Source organism: Tasmannia lanceolata, unplaced genomic scaffold (genome assembly GCF_043159265.1).
Source record: "Tasmannia lanceolata isolate RefF3 unplaced genomic scaffold, GAP_Taslan_0.1 ptg000037l, whole genome shotgun sequence".
Classification (NCBI taxonomy): Eukaryota; Viridiplantae; Streptophyta; class Magnoliopsida; order Canellales; family Winteraceae; genus Tasmannia; species Tasmannia lanceolata.
In genome coordinates, this window is record NW_027518714.1 from 51,217,680 (window position 1) to 51,232,084 (window position 14,405).

Below are 14,405 nucleotides of genomic sequence, written 5' to 3' on the forward strand. Positions count from 1 at the left end.
AACCTCTATTCTCCCTCTCCGGCCGTCGGGTTGACATGAAACTTTAGGGGACGATTCATTGGTCGTAGAGGAACTCAATGGTACCGGCGAAGCACCGGAAAAGTTTCGACGAGGTGCAAATTGGTATATTTTCATCCCAAACTCGAGTTTTCTTCGCATTCGAATGCCGGAAACCTTGGCTTTAATATCAAATGTTGTTTAAACATTAACCAAATAGATCCCTATGGTCTAGGGCATTCAAAAAAAAAAAAAAAACTCAGTTCTAATGAGATGGGTTAGAAATACGTTTCACTATGGCCGAACCTTCAATGCTTGCAATCCAATGGAGTCTGTCGCTTTTCCGAACACTGAATCGACCCGAAAATGCTCATTCTTCTTCGCTTCCTTCTCCTTAGTGTTAGGTTTATGGGAAAACTCTCCTTTGAACGTGAGCACTCTCGTGGTGAGAGAAAGACGGACCAAGAGCCTCTATTTATAGGCTAAGAAGCTCCCATGAAGCATTTAAAGTTAATAAATTCGTTTGGAATCTTTACCACAAGATTAGAAAGCCTTAATGCTAATCTTGCACCAAAACCTTTCCAAATAAGTGTGATGAGTAACCTTAATCAAGAGGTTGCTTAATGCAAGTCCACAACCAAGTTTAGGAAATTTTAAACTTAGAAACTTTCAACAATTTCTTCTTAAATCCCAACAACGATAAAATATTGATTTTCCGGGAGTAGATGTTTAAGAATTCTTAGTTTTTGAGAAATTTTATGAACTTTAATTGTAAGAATGGTTGCCCCAGGTAAGGCAATCCACGAGTGGGAGCAGGTGAACTGAGATTTTAAAAATTTTTGTTCTCTTAGAAATAACTCAATTAAAAGTAAGAACAAATTGAAAGTTAAGAATCAAGAGAATAAAAATAAATTCACAAATAAGAAATACGGAGATACGAGATTGTGCACCGATGGTTTTATATCGGTTCGACCCAATCCCGACTATATCCAGTCTTCTTACGGGTGAAGATCAAATTAATTTACACGCTCCTCACATTCCAAGTGTTGATATGATGCCCTCCCACCAAAGCAAGGCTTTATCCCCAAGCCTTGAGACAAAAGGTTCATGTGGTGTCTTTCTCACCAGATACAAGAAGAAAGAAAGATAAAAGCACCTTCTCAAAGGTGGCTGTGCACTTTCAAGCTCACTACAAATTCTCTCAAAGATTTACAAAGAATTTCCTATTCTAATTCCTCAAGAATATGCAAGTAGTGGCACAAGGGGTTTAACTCTTTGTGTATGTGTCAAATATAATCCCAAGAGTATTCTTTCATGGTTTAAACACCACTTGGCTCTTCCGGAAATGCGTGCAAATAATTTTAAGTCCAATTATGATTAATTACCCTTGTTTTAGTTTAACCCTAGTGTCATTACCCGAAAATTACAATAAAGGACTAGTTTGTACATTGTAAGACTTAAAGGCTTGATTTGAATCTTCAATTCTTCTTCTTCAAGTCTTCAGTCCTTATCTTCTTCTCCTTTGGCTCTATGCTTCGAGCTTAGTGCCTTGATCCATGCTTCTATATGTTCCATTTTGACCTTCAAGAAGAATTGTCCAACACACTAAACACATTAATATAATAACTAATAAAAATGTAAAACTGTGTTTGGAATCATCAAAACATGATTTGTGAAAGTGACCAAGAATGAACTCTTAGGCTAACAATCTCCCCCTTTTTTATGATGACAAACACAAGATGATTTTCTAATTAAACTCCCCCTAAATGATTATTTTAAACACATTAGATCGCGCTAGGATGTGCTCCAATGGCTAGTGGTTGATCGGGTCCAATCTGGGCGTAGGATCGCAAGGTAATGACTAGTGTCCAATCAAGTGCAATCTGGATTGTCATATCGCGACCAGTCGCATACCAATGCATGATCAAGCGCCGATCAGGTGTGATCCAAGCTGCAGATTAATGATCGATTGCGATCTAGTGGTTACAAGGGAGGACCCATATATTACTAAAGCTAACAGTCACTCCAGGATCAATCTAGACTATAGAAACACGACGGGCACGATCTAACAGTTAGATTTCAATCCGATATGATTAGATGTCCATAGAGGTCTACTTCAAACAGAACATATACCAGTAACTCTATAAAATGATGAGAAACCTTCCATTTTGAATAAATAGATGAATTTCTAAGTGGAGACATCCAAAATTAGTGATTCAAAAAGAAAATTTCATTCTCTCTCGAAGCATTTACAAATTTGTTCTTTACCTTCTGAGTAGTTTTCTCTCTAGTGTATTGTTCTTCAGCAGAAACAACACTAGTATCTTACATTCTTGTTAAACCCAAGGGTGATTCTTGTTTGTTTATGTTTGTGCAATACGTCAACAGACAAAGAGTGCAGTTTCACCTGGCTTCATTGTATCTTGAAGGCGAGTTAGTAGTACCCCTTGGACACAATTGGTGAATCCGAATATTGTCTCAAGGAAAACAACATCTGTAACACGCTTTAAAGCATCTCAACTCTCATTTCACACCATCTCCATTCTCCACCGTAAAAATTCCAGCAGAAAGAAGATCAAAAATCTTAAATGTACGGGCTAAAGGGAAACCCATGGCAAACATTCTGCAATAATTTGATACATGTATAGGAGACGAAAAATAACATGGTTAAAAAACCTGGTTGGTCTCTTGTGTGTTTTTCCCTCTTTTTCAACAATTGTTGTTGTGTGAGTGAGAGAGATCGACCATCAAAGGACAAAGGATGATGCTGACATAGATCTCCTTTGCAAGATTGATGCAAAAATCAACGGCTTATAAATAATTATTTTCATCATGCTTGATTAAAGGCCTAGAATCACGCAATTAGAGTGGGGCTGACAGAACTCAATTTGTGATGGCCAACATTACCCATGGACCAGATCACAGTACATATAGCGATGGATCCCTCTACGAGATGATTGTTCTCCTTACAAAATGAATGCTGAGCCACAAAAGCTTCCCCTATTTATAATAAGAGGAATGATAAACTTAAAGCACCCTTGCAAAGAACCATTTACAAAGGTATTAGGCAATACCAATATTTGGCAACACTAATATCCAGCAACACCAATATTTGGCAAGCCTATTTTGAGTATGTCAACCATGTATAGCCCATAATCATGGGATTTAATTGTATTGATTGTGTAAATACCCAAAAATACCCCTCACTTAAATTTTCGTCCCCCTCTTTAAAAGAGGGGCGTTTTTTTCCTTTTGAAATTAACTCTGATTACAGCTTCCTAATAAAGCCTATAAATACATCTTTTTATGGCTAAACAAACCCTAAATGTTTTGGTTTAAGCCCTAGAGAAAGAAATTGGAAAAAGAGAAGGAGAAGATCGAGGAGATCGCGATTTCGGAGTCGAAGCCGCGAGTCCAGGTAAGATCTATGAACTATGAAAGATTTGGATAGTTAGAAATCCTAAAACAAGGGTTTGAAAAGAGTATTAAGATCTTTGATTAATATGAATTAGAAATAAGAACCTTTGGGTTGATCTTGAGTTTTCTTGGATCCGATATTGATTTACGATTCCAACGAACTCAAAATCAATATATATGAATCTGAATTCAGAAATTAGAACTTTGGAGATTTGACGTAGAATCTTGGGTGATTTCTTTCTTAAATTATGCATATGAATTCAGAGCGTGAAATTGGATTTAAGTGATTTCTCTCGCCGATACAAATCCATCGGATCCGATCTCGTGCGATTTGAACCCCAAACGAAGGAGTTATGGCCGTTTTACTGACAAAAACGTTGGAAATTCACGTTTAGAAGATATCCGGGTCCGCGCGTGGGGCGGACGTCCGAAAAATAGCGGACGTTCGTGAGTACCAAGTTTGGCGTCAGATGAATCCTCAGACGTCCGTATTTCTCGGATGTCCGTATTCCCGGACGTCCGTAATTCTCGGACGACCGGCGTGACAATTTTTCCAAAACTTCAGAAATTCATAACTTATTCAAATGGGCCCTTATTGGTCACTTATGTTCTGTTCAGATCAGGATATTGAATCATAGTTCGAATTAAGAAAGGAATCGAACTTCTTTGAGGTACGTAATAACGTTCTACTTTGGGTATTATAAACCCTTCTCATTTGAATCAGTATTGACTTTGGAAACCTGTATTGATACTTTGAACTTCTGAATTAGCTTTGAGTTAATCATGCTATTTTGTTTCACCTACTTTACTCTTCTGAACCTTTGAAATAACTGTTCTGAAATACTGTTATGAACATCTGTTCTGAACTCTGAACCTGTGAACTATTAGTTTGAACTTCGAATATTCTGAACCATTTGAATATGAACCTTGAACATTTTGAACACTTCTATGGAGGCTTGGATAATTTCTGGACCCTGCCATATGGGAGTAAAATATTTGGCAACTCTGGACCCACCGTGGGCGTAGTACACTGGAACTTCTGGCCCGTCAGTGGGATAAAACGCTGGCCCTGTCGACTTGTATCTGAACTTCAGGAACTGATTCCAAACATCGTGAAGTGTCGGTGTATAAGCAATAACATGTCTTCTGAACCATGCCAATGACTCTGAAGTGTATTTGAACTATGAACCTTCTGTACATGAACTCTGAAATCTCCGACTTTGATCCGAACTAAGATTTGGAATTTAGAACCATATTTGACATGCACTTATAACTGTTTATGCTGAATGAATCAGTTAAGACCTTTGAACTCAGTTTTGACTTTGACTATCTGACCTTATTGAATCCTGATATGTTAGACTGTGCTTAGAGTAGTGCTTTATTATGTACTAAGCTTATCAGCTGACTGTGGTTATTTAATATTTTTCAGGTCTTGGCCCTCGTGAAGATAACGAGGAACAGGACGCTTAGCTTTGGATTTGGACTCAGAGATTTAGTTTAGTTATTTCAGTTTATTAGAAAGAGAGTACTTGAATAGTATGTAAAGACTTTATTAATTTATTTTTGCTTTGACTCAGGGGAGAGCTGAGATTGATCTGACTGTAATGGGTCCGCAGTTGTTAAGATCTTGATATTTTAGTTATGAATGCCAGTCTTATTTCTGTTATTGCTTTGTAGCCTTGTACATTTGTGGGATTCGTCTTGCAGGTGTACGGCGCTGTCATGTCCTACGCCCAGGGTGGGGTTTGGGGCATGACAGAAATGTGGTATTAAAGTCTAGGCTTTAGGTCCTAAGTAGAATCATTTGAACAAAGAACTTTGACTGTGAGAATTGAGAATTTAGATACAGAGCAAATAGGAAGCGCTTGATAGGTTTGCATGTATCGAGGACGCCTGACAACACATAAATCAGTCGTGCGATCAGATCCTAATTATAAATTCAAATGCACCTGGGGATGCTTGGGAAGCATGCGAGTTGTGATGGGGTAACAATCATGAGAAATATATGATGGATAGATATTGACTCCAAGTGGGAATGTTTTGTATTACTATATGAATACAATATATGTATGTAGCTATATTCTAGATAGTTACTGATCAAACATTCTATTGGATTGGATTTAGGATTATGGCAACTCGAGGAGGACGTGGTGGTCGTGGAACTCGAGTCAATCGTACTAGAGCCCTCAATGACATTATAGAGAAAAATCAGAATGTGGCTCAAGGGGAGCCAGAGATTCAGAAAAATCAGAACCAAGGAGTTCAAGAAGAGCAAGTGGTTCAGGATCCTCCAGTTCAAGGAGGTCAAGCACATAATGAGAATCCTGAGGTACCTCCGCCTCAAGATAATACTGAACAAGAAAGAACTGAAATGAGGAATTTCATGAGAGCCATGATTAGATTGGCATTTTTGTCCTCCTCTTTAAAAGAGAGGCATTTTTGTCCGTTTGAAATTAACTCTGATTAGGGGTTCCTAATAAAGCCTATAAATACATCTTTATATGGCTAAACAAACCTTAAACGTTTTGGTTTAAGCCCTAGAGAAAGAAATTAGAAAAAGAGAAGGAGAAGACCGAGGAGATCGCGATTTCGGAGTCGAAGCCGCGAGTCCAGGTAAGATCTATGAACTATGAAAGATTTGGATAGTTAGAAATCTTAAAACAAGGGTTTGAAAAGAGAAAAGAATTAAGATCTTTGATTAATATGAATTAGGAATGAGAATCTTTGGGTCGATCTTGATTTTTCTTGGATCCGATATTGATTTACGATTCCAACGAACTCAAAATCAATATATATGAATATGAATTCAGAAATTAGAACTTTGGAGATTCGACGTAGAATCTTTGGTGATTTCTTTCTTAAATTATGCGTATGAATTCGAAGCGTGAAATCAGATTTAATGGATTCCTCTCGCTGATACGAATCCATCGGATCCGACCTCGCGTGATTTGAACCCCAAACGAAGGAGTTATGGCCATTTTAGTGACAAAAACAGTAAAAAATCGCGTTTATAAGATATCCGGGTCCGCGCATGGGGCGGACGTTCATCAGTACCAAGTTTGGCGTCAGATGAATCCTCTGACGTCCATAATTCTCGGACGATCGGCGCGACAATTTTTCCCAAACTTATTCAAATGGGCCCTTATTTGTCACTTATGTTCTGTTCAGATCAGGATATTTGTAGACACCCACATTTTGCTTTACTTTAACCAACAATAACCTAATATATGTTTTAGGTCATTAATATCTTGATCTGACTTTACGGATCATCAATCGGGACAAAATAAGATAGGGTCACTTCATAGCCCGAACCCTGATTCCATTCCGAGACCCGATTTCCGTAAATCGTTAGATCAATGGCAGATCTTGACCTGGGTCTAACCATCCAAAACCACCTAACCTCTCCTCTCATCCTAACCATCCAAACCTCACCTAACCTCACCTAACCTCTCCTCTCATCCTAACCATCCAAACCTCACCTAACCTCACCTAACCTCACCTAACCACCTAACCTCACCTAACCTTACCTAACCTCACCTAACCTCACCTAACCTCCTATCCCATTCTCCTATAAATACCCTCTCATCCCACCATCCAACAAGAAGAAGAAAAAGAACCCCTCTCTTAGAAAATTCATCCCTCTCCCTCATCTCTTCAAGGGTTCGGCCATCCTTGCCGGATCGGGTGATTTTATACGTTGGGTGATATATATCAAAAGCAGTCATTATCAAGCAAGGAATCATCTTCAAGGAATTACCATCAAAGAAAAATCAAACACAAAGTGGGTTTCCAAAGAGGTAGGCATTTATTTCAATTCTATGTAGGGTCTGTTTTCATGCATATCTTTTACTTTAAAAGAAAAACCATGTTAGGAAGCATGTAGGGTCTGTTTTCCCCCTGGTTAGCCTCTGGTTAGACCCTGGTTGCACCCAGGTTTGCTGCTGGTTGCACCCAGGTTCGATGCTGGTTGCACCCTGGTTCCCTACTGATTCGCACCCTGGTTCCCTGCTGGTTGCACCCTGGTTCCCTACTGGTTCGCACCCTGGTTCCCTACTGGTTCGCACCCTGCTTCCCTGCTGGTTGCACCCTGGTTCCCTACTGGTTCGCACCCTGGTTCGATATTGGTTCGCACCCTGGTTCCCTGCTGGTTCGCACTCTGGTTAGACCCTGGTTGCACCCAGGTTCGCTGCTGGTTGCACCCAGGTTCCCTGCTGGTTGCACCCTGGTTCCCCTGCTGGTTCGCACCCTGGTTCCCTGCTGGTTCGCACCCTGGTTCCCTGCTGGTTCGCACCCTGGTGCACCCTGGTCCGCACCCTGGTTTGTACCCTGCTTCCTCCTAGTTAGACCATGGCTAGTCTCGGGTTTGCTCCTAACTTAGACCCGACTCACTTGACCCTAACCATTAACCCAATCCAACCAAGTCATATCCCAACACAATCCGAGTCGCATGTCTGAATCCATTTGGCCGAATCTCATAAGCCCGCCCACTTTGAATTCCGAAAATTCAAACCCTTGATGATTCCAATATGCTCAATTCTTTGATGCAAATTCCCAATTCCAAAATCCCATTGCTATATCAATGTTTTTGAATCTCAAGTCCAATGCTCAAATACAAACCCGATTCCTGATCCAAATACCAAACCTATTTTCCAAAATCCAAGCAACCTCCCCAGTGGAACTACGTGTGGCTTGATCCCCATCACGGGGTACGTAGGCAATTTGGCACTCCCAAGTTCAGTCGCACCTTTCTCTATCTTTCCCATTCCCTCACACTATTCATCATCTCGATTCATCTCGTGTCTCTCGGAACCATTGGATTATGGTTTCCGTCGTAAGGACCCTTAGAGCCCAATTTAGGAACACCGGTGTCGTGTCGTGTCCTAAGTTTTAGGGAGTCTTAGGTTTTAGGGAGTCCTAGAGTTAGGAGTCCAGCCTCATCACGGACATTTGCTATGTATAGCAACCGTGCCATAGGTCTAGTTACACTAGTTACCCAATCTTTCCCTAGGACAAGCCTAGTAAACTAGGATGTAGGCAAACCTGCATTAGTCTAAGGGACCATTTGCATTTAGATGAGAATCATATAGCATCTTAGATGAAATCCTAAGATAATAAAATCCTCAACTTGAATTAAATAACTTCTCCTAAAACTGTTGAAACAGTCAATCCCGTCTAGGTCGGTGTCCTAGTTGAGTTAGGCTTAAGTAGCTTAGCTTAGGTGCACCGAACTACGTCGACTCTGATCCCAGTAAGGCTTGGGTACGTAGGCAGCTTGGATGTCTGATGGCATACCACCCGCGAGTCGGCACCACAAACAAATTGTGGTGTTTTGTATATTAATTTTCTTGTAAATGCTTAATCAAATCACTTAGGATTTTCCATGAAATTAGAATTCTAGGAGAACTTTCACTTAGAATGAATCCAGACAAATTAATAAATCAAGATACACATCTAGGATTCACATTAAAATTAGATCATAGGATGCATGTCACTTAGTTCGCACATTAACATAGAGTTGAATGAGCCATTTAAAATAAATTTAAAAGAATTAGCTTTTGGAATCGAAGACCGATTATCGGGCAGGAATGGTGCATGTGGCGGATAACTCCCCATACCTTCCATTCTCGTAACCAGGTAGCGAGTCTAGATTTCTGGTTAATTTCGGGTCCTAGATCCCACATCTAGGTGGCGACTCTGTCAGTCTCTTTCGTGTGGAATTCGGATTGCCTTAGTGATCCCAAGTTCACATGAAAGACGAATTCAAATCAATAATTAAATGCACACGCCAATCGCGTGGATACGAGAGACCAAGAGAGAGAGAGCGGCGGCTCGCGCCCCCACCCCTCTCGCGGGATCAGGTACCACAGTCTGGCGACTCTGCTGGGGACCACCTAACTTCATTAAAATTTCAAAAGATAATTCATTTGAATTTAATTTAACTGGCTCATAAAAACTCTATACTTGTTAGATTAGTTTGTCTTGTTTTATTTTCTCTCATCACATTTTACTCGAACTTAATTTAACAAAACCTGAAGGCATCATAGATTGCGCGAACTTATTGCACACACTTACATCACTTGCATCTAAACCCTTGCATCTCACATTCACACACGTCCTATTTTAGGAACCCGGAGTGTTATCTAGCATGGTTGACTGGGATTTCATCACCTGGTGCCTCTGTGCTAGAGAAGCATTCCACCCTTAGCCTAGTACCTTTATGGTGCGTAAACGGATCTATTGTTCACGTACTGATACGCCGGACACTGGTACAGTATATCGAACATGGATTCGCGCTAAGGGAACTCTTGGCCTTACCCCTAGATTAACCCACACATGCATGTAATATACGAACACATGTGCATCACGTGTGTGAGCCTAGTTTAGGATATTCTACCTATTTGTGTCTAGATTAGGCCGTAGTCCATCTTCCAATGGCTACGATCGGTCCTTAGATACACGAACAAAGGCATGAGTCGAGATTCTCTCTCCACTCCGATAGATTAGGATTAGGGTTGATGCCTTCAGGTAACACTGATAAAATGTGAAAAAAAAAAAAAAAAAAAAATTTCCCTTTGGGTTAGGATATAAATCCCATCATTTCCAAAAATCTCATAGGATTAGTCATTCATGATCTATCCGTTGAAAGCAATCTTATGCTATCTCATCTAATCTTTTGATCGTGCGTCTTTCGTTCTTCTGTCATACGATTCGATCGTATCTTCATGCCATCCCCTAACTGGCAGATGCAGAATCTCACAATCTTTCTATTATGCATTCTCATGATCTGATCATGCCTGGTCCAGATAATCCAATCTTGCTTGTACCCCTGGTCTCTTCCTCCTCTAGGGGCTACCTTTTCAAGATTATTTTGCTAAGTCCTTCAGAGTTCACTCTCAGAATCCTTGAGCTAGGGGCATTTCCCTATGCGAATCAGTCATCATTGTCCAAAATTGAAAGTATCAGCCATGATGATGTTCAGAACGAACCAGCCTTCGCCGAGCCTTCAACGCCAAACAGTTGCAGCAGTTAAAGTTTTAGTCACTTACTATTTTATGTTGAGTCAGTCATCATGGTCAGTATAATTGTTGAGTCCGGTCTTACAGTTAAAGGTCAATGCCTAGTCCAGGCAAGTTATCTTCTGTTTCCCTTTCTTATTTAGAGTTGTGAATCCTGAGCATGTTCAGGATAGGTCGTCTGATGTAATAGCTTTTCTTTAAATAAAATTTCAGTCAGTTCCAAAAAGTTCACTTGTGTCTGTTCTTAAGTGTGCTTCTGATCTTAAAATAAGACTCCCTCTTCAAATGAGGACAAAATTGACGAAACTCCACTTGAGTCACAGCAATTACTTGAACGAGAGGAGGAGCGCCAATCCCAACCTTTCAAAGATGAAATTGAAATGATAAACACTGGCACTGAAACTTTGATTCAGTGAATGCCGATTGAAAATACATTACCCTCTAAAGAGTGTGAAGAATTGATAAAATTATTTCAAGAATAAGAAGATTGTCTAGAAAAGCTACAACCGATACCAGGGGCAAGACATAGATGGAAAGCTCAAAGAAAATGAAGAAAGTGAGAAGATATATGCTATACAAGGGGCATAGAGTGGAAACAACTTTCATATTTCCAATCAATGACCTTGGTTCTCAAATTCATAACATAAAGCCAACAAATTCAAGATGAAAAGTTCAAGAGCAAACAATGAAAAGTGATCATCAGATATCGAGAGTACGAATCCATAGATGGAGGATGTCAAAGAACAAGTTTCACTCTATGAAAATCAAAAGCACGTATTAGAATCTTGGAAGAAGAAGATCCATTATCTCTTACCTGGAAATACCGTCAAATTCTGTGAAAAAAAAGAAAAGAAAAAATAAATAAATAATCAGTACCAGAGGGACCCTAGTAACCTAGATCGATTCCCAATTTGAACATCGGAAGGCCTCCTTTGGCCGAATGAATCCCAAAATCAGAACCCAACGTCAAAAGAATACCGGTTTGCAAACCCTTCGAGCCTGAATCAAATTTTCTTGAAAACCCATCAAACTAGGGGCATCCGCCCCGAACTACGCGAGACCTGATCCCTACACTGGGGTACGTAGGCAGCTCGGTTAAACCGAGTTCGGTCGATTCAAAAAAAAAGAAAAAGAAAAATCAATCGTTCCAGAAAAAAAAAGAGGGACAAGTTCCAAAAGAAGAGAAGTTAATTGTTCCAGAAAGAAAAGAAAAAAGGAAAAAAATCAATTAACCTTCAAACAATTGATCTTCAAACTAGGGGCATTCGCCTTGACCTACACAGGACCTGATTCCTACCTTGGGATATGTAGGCAACCTGTTCACAGGTTCGGTCGAAATCTTTGTTGAACCTTAAGCCATTCTTTGAAAAGCCCTATCCTACCTATAAAGTCCTTCTGGTGTTCAGAACTAATGAGCTAGGTCCCGAGACACAATAAAAAAAAATGATGAATAAGAAAACGAACGGAGTTTGAAGATCTGCTAGACTGAAAACCTGAAAGGGCGGTCTAGGCAAAATTTAAGATCATTCCCCTGCTAAGTTGAAAACCCGAAAGGGCGGCTTAGGCAAAAGCTAAGGGGATAGCCTGCTGGATCGAAAACCTAGAATGGTGGTTCAGGCAAAAGTTAAGGCTAGCGCGGTCCGCCAAGTTAAAAACCCCGAAGAGGTGACTTGGTCACGGTAAGAGAATCATTATAAGAAGGCTACAGCTGGTATCAAGACTGAAGATCAACTGAAGTTCAAGCAAATTCAAGTGATATCCTCAAAACTGGGGGCATTGAAGCTAAGCAATCTTAGGGGGCGTAATTAAATCCTTGAGGCATTACTGTTTTAAGGAAAAAGTCCAGTGTTTACCAATTGAAAAACTATTCCTCGAAAGGATAGACTTACCAAACAAAATATTAACTAAGTCAGAAGCATCACTGTGTTTGTCAGTATAGTCAGTCAATCTTTGTTATTCTAAGTTCACTCCTTCAGGGCTGCTCAATCCTTTGAGTAGTGCCTTTCATCTAAGTTTTCTCTTTAGAAAGAGTCAATCGTCGTTCCTATGTCCAAATGATGTAACTGTCTTGGTGAAGGAGGCCCGGCCTAGGCAGCTCCCTGCAATTATACCTGAAAGGGTTCGAGAATCTAGTCAAACAGCTACATTTCAAAGAAGACCAACTCAGAAGAGTTCAGAAGTAGAAACATCAGAAAGCCCAGCTTCCGTAAAAAGATCATACCCCAGGAAGGCACCTTAAGCTTGGAAGAGCCCCAGATGCAATGGTGGTTGAGCCAATTTCTCAGAAAGATGAACCATTAAAATTCAGAATTTCCTTCCGGTTAGTTAAATACTATCCTGGTCAAGAAATGTTCATCTAAGCACCTGTCAAAAAACAGATCCCGCTTTTCCATGTTAGAGAGCCGTTGTTCTAAATTACCAATTTCAAGTATCTTGTTCAAGGTTTCAGTTATCAAAATCCCCAGAAGACATGACCAACAGTCTCATTGAGAAAAATCTTGTTGAAGTTTCATAAAAGTGTTCCTAATCCATTCTTGTTACTAATGGTTCTTCGTTCATAAGGTTGGTCGTCTCATCATTCGTCAAAGTCTTGGTTTCCAATATCTTTACTGGGCACGATCTATAATGTCCCCGATTTCATTGAGTTCAAAAAAAAAAAAAAAAAAAAATCCAAAATTCATCAAATCCAATCCCCGATTCAAACAAATCCAATCTTACGTCAAATTCAAGTTCATGAAAAATCTCATGTCCTCTTTGAGCCCTTTTGTGAAAGGTGCCTCATTTCTCGAGTCCATTTGTGAATGGTCTCGTCTTCTCCTTGAACCCGTTTGTGAACAGGTTTCTCATTCTCTGAGTCCATTTGTGAATGCTCTAATGTCCTCTTTGAGCCCGTTTGTGAACGGTGCCTCTGTTCTCGAGGCCATTTGTGAATGGTCTCATCTTCTCCTTGAGCCCGTTTGCGGACGGTACCTCATTTTCCAAAAATAAAAAAATTTATCAAATCCAAATCCTTAATTAAAAAAAAAAATAAAAAAAATCCAATCCTACGTCAAATTCAAGTTCATAAAAAATCTCTAAATTCTTCGAGCCCGTTTGTGAACGGGGCCTCATTTCTCAAGTCCATTTGTGAATGGTCTCGTCTTCTCCTTGAACCCGTTTGTGAACGGTGTCTCATTCTCTGAGTCCATTTGTGAATGGTCTCATCTTCTCCTTGAGCCCGTTTGTGAACGGTGCCTCATTTTCTGAGTCCATTTGTGAATGGTCTCGTGTCCTCTTTGAGCCCGTTTGTGAACGGTGCCTCATTTCTCGAGTCCATTTGTGAATGGTCTTGTCTTCTCCTTGAGCCCGTTTGTGAACGGTGCCTCATTTCTCGAATCCATTTGTGAATGGTCTCGTCTTCTCCTTGAGCCCGTTTGTGAATGGTGCCTCATTTCTCGAGTCCATTTGTGAATGGTCTTGTCTTATCCTTGAGCCCATTTGTGAATGGCGCCTCTTTTCTCGAATCCATTTGTGAATGGTATCGTCCTCCTTGAGCCCGTTTGTGAATGGTGCCTCATTTCTCGAGTCCATTTGTGAATGGTCTTGTCTTCTCCTTGAGCCCGTTTGTGAACGGTGCCTCTTTTCTTCGAGTCCATACAACTATGGTCTCTTATCCTCTTTGAACAACTGTAACGACCCGATTTCCAGACCCAAGCCGTTACACCTATTTGACACATTCACCTGATTTTTCTTTATGAGCAGCGGAAGCATTTTTAATAATGAAACCCATTTCAAATTAAAACTCACTCTGTTCCAAATAAAATTCAGTACAGCCCGAAATTACATTCTTAAACTGAGTTTGACAGATGAGCCATCTGTCACCCCACTCTCTCTATTTATTTCCCATTCCCGCTTTATTTATATGTCTTCGTTTGCGAAGGCTCCCTTTTCCACTAATCCTGTGGAGGAAATGTAGCAACGTAAGAGCAAGGAAAA

At 40.2% G+C, this 14,405-nt stretch overlaps 1 long non-coding RNA gene across 1 annotated transcript in view; it reads left to right on the plus strand.

Moving 5' to 3' along the window:
• The window catches only part of LOC143860822 (uncharacterized), a 79,841-nt gene extending 69,185 nt beyond the window's left edge, over positions 1-10,656 (plus strand). The window contains exon 2 of the long non-coding RNA XR_013239815.1: positions 10,218-10,656. This is a non-coding gene — a long non-coding RNA (uncharacterized LOC143860822). The remainder of the gene's footprint in view (positions 1-10,217) is intronic.
• The last annotated feature ends 3,749 nt before the right edge of the window (positions 10,657-14,405 follow it).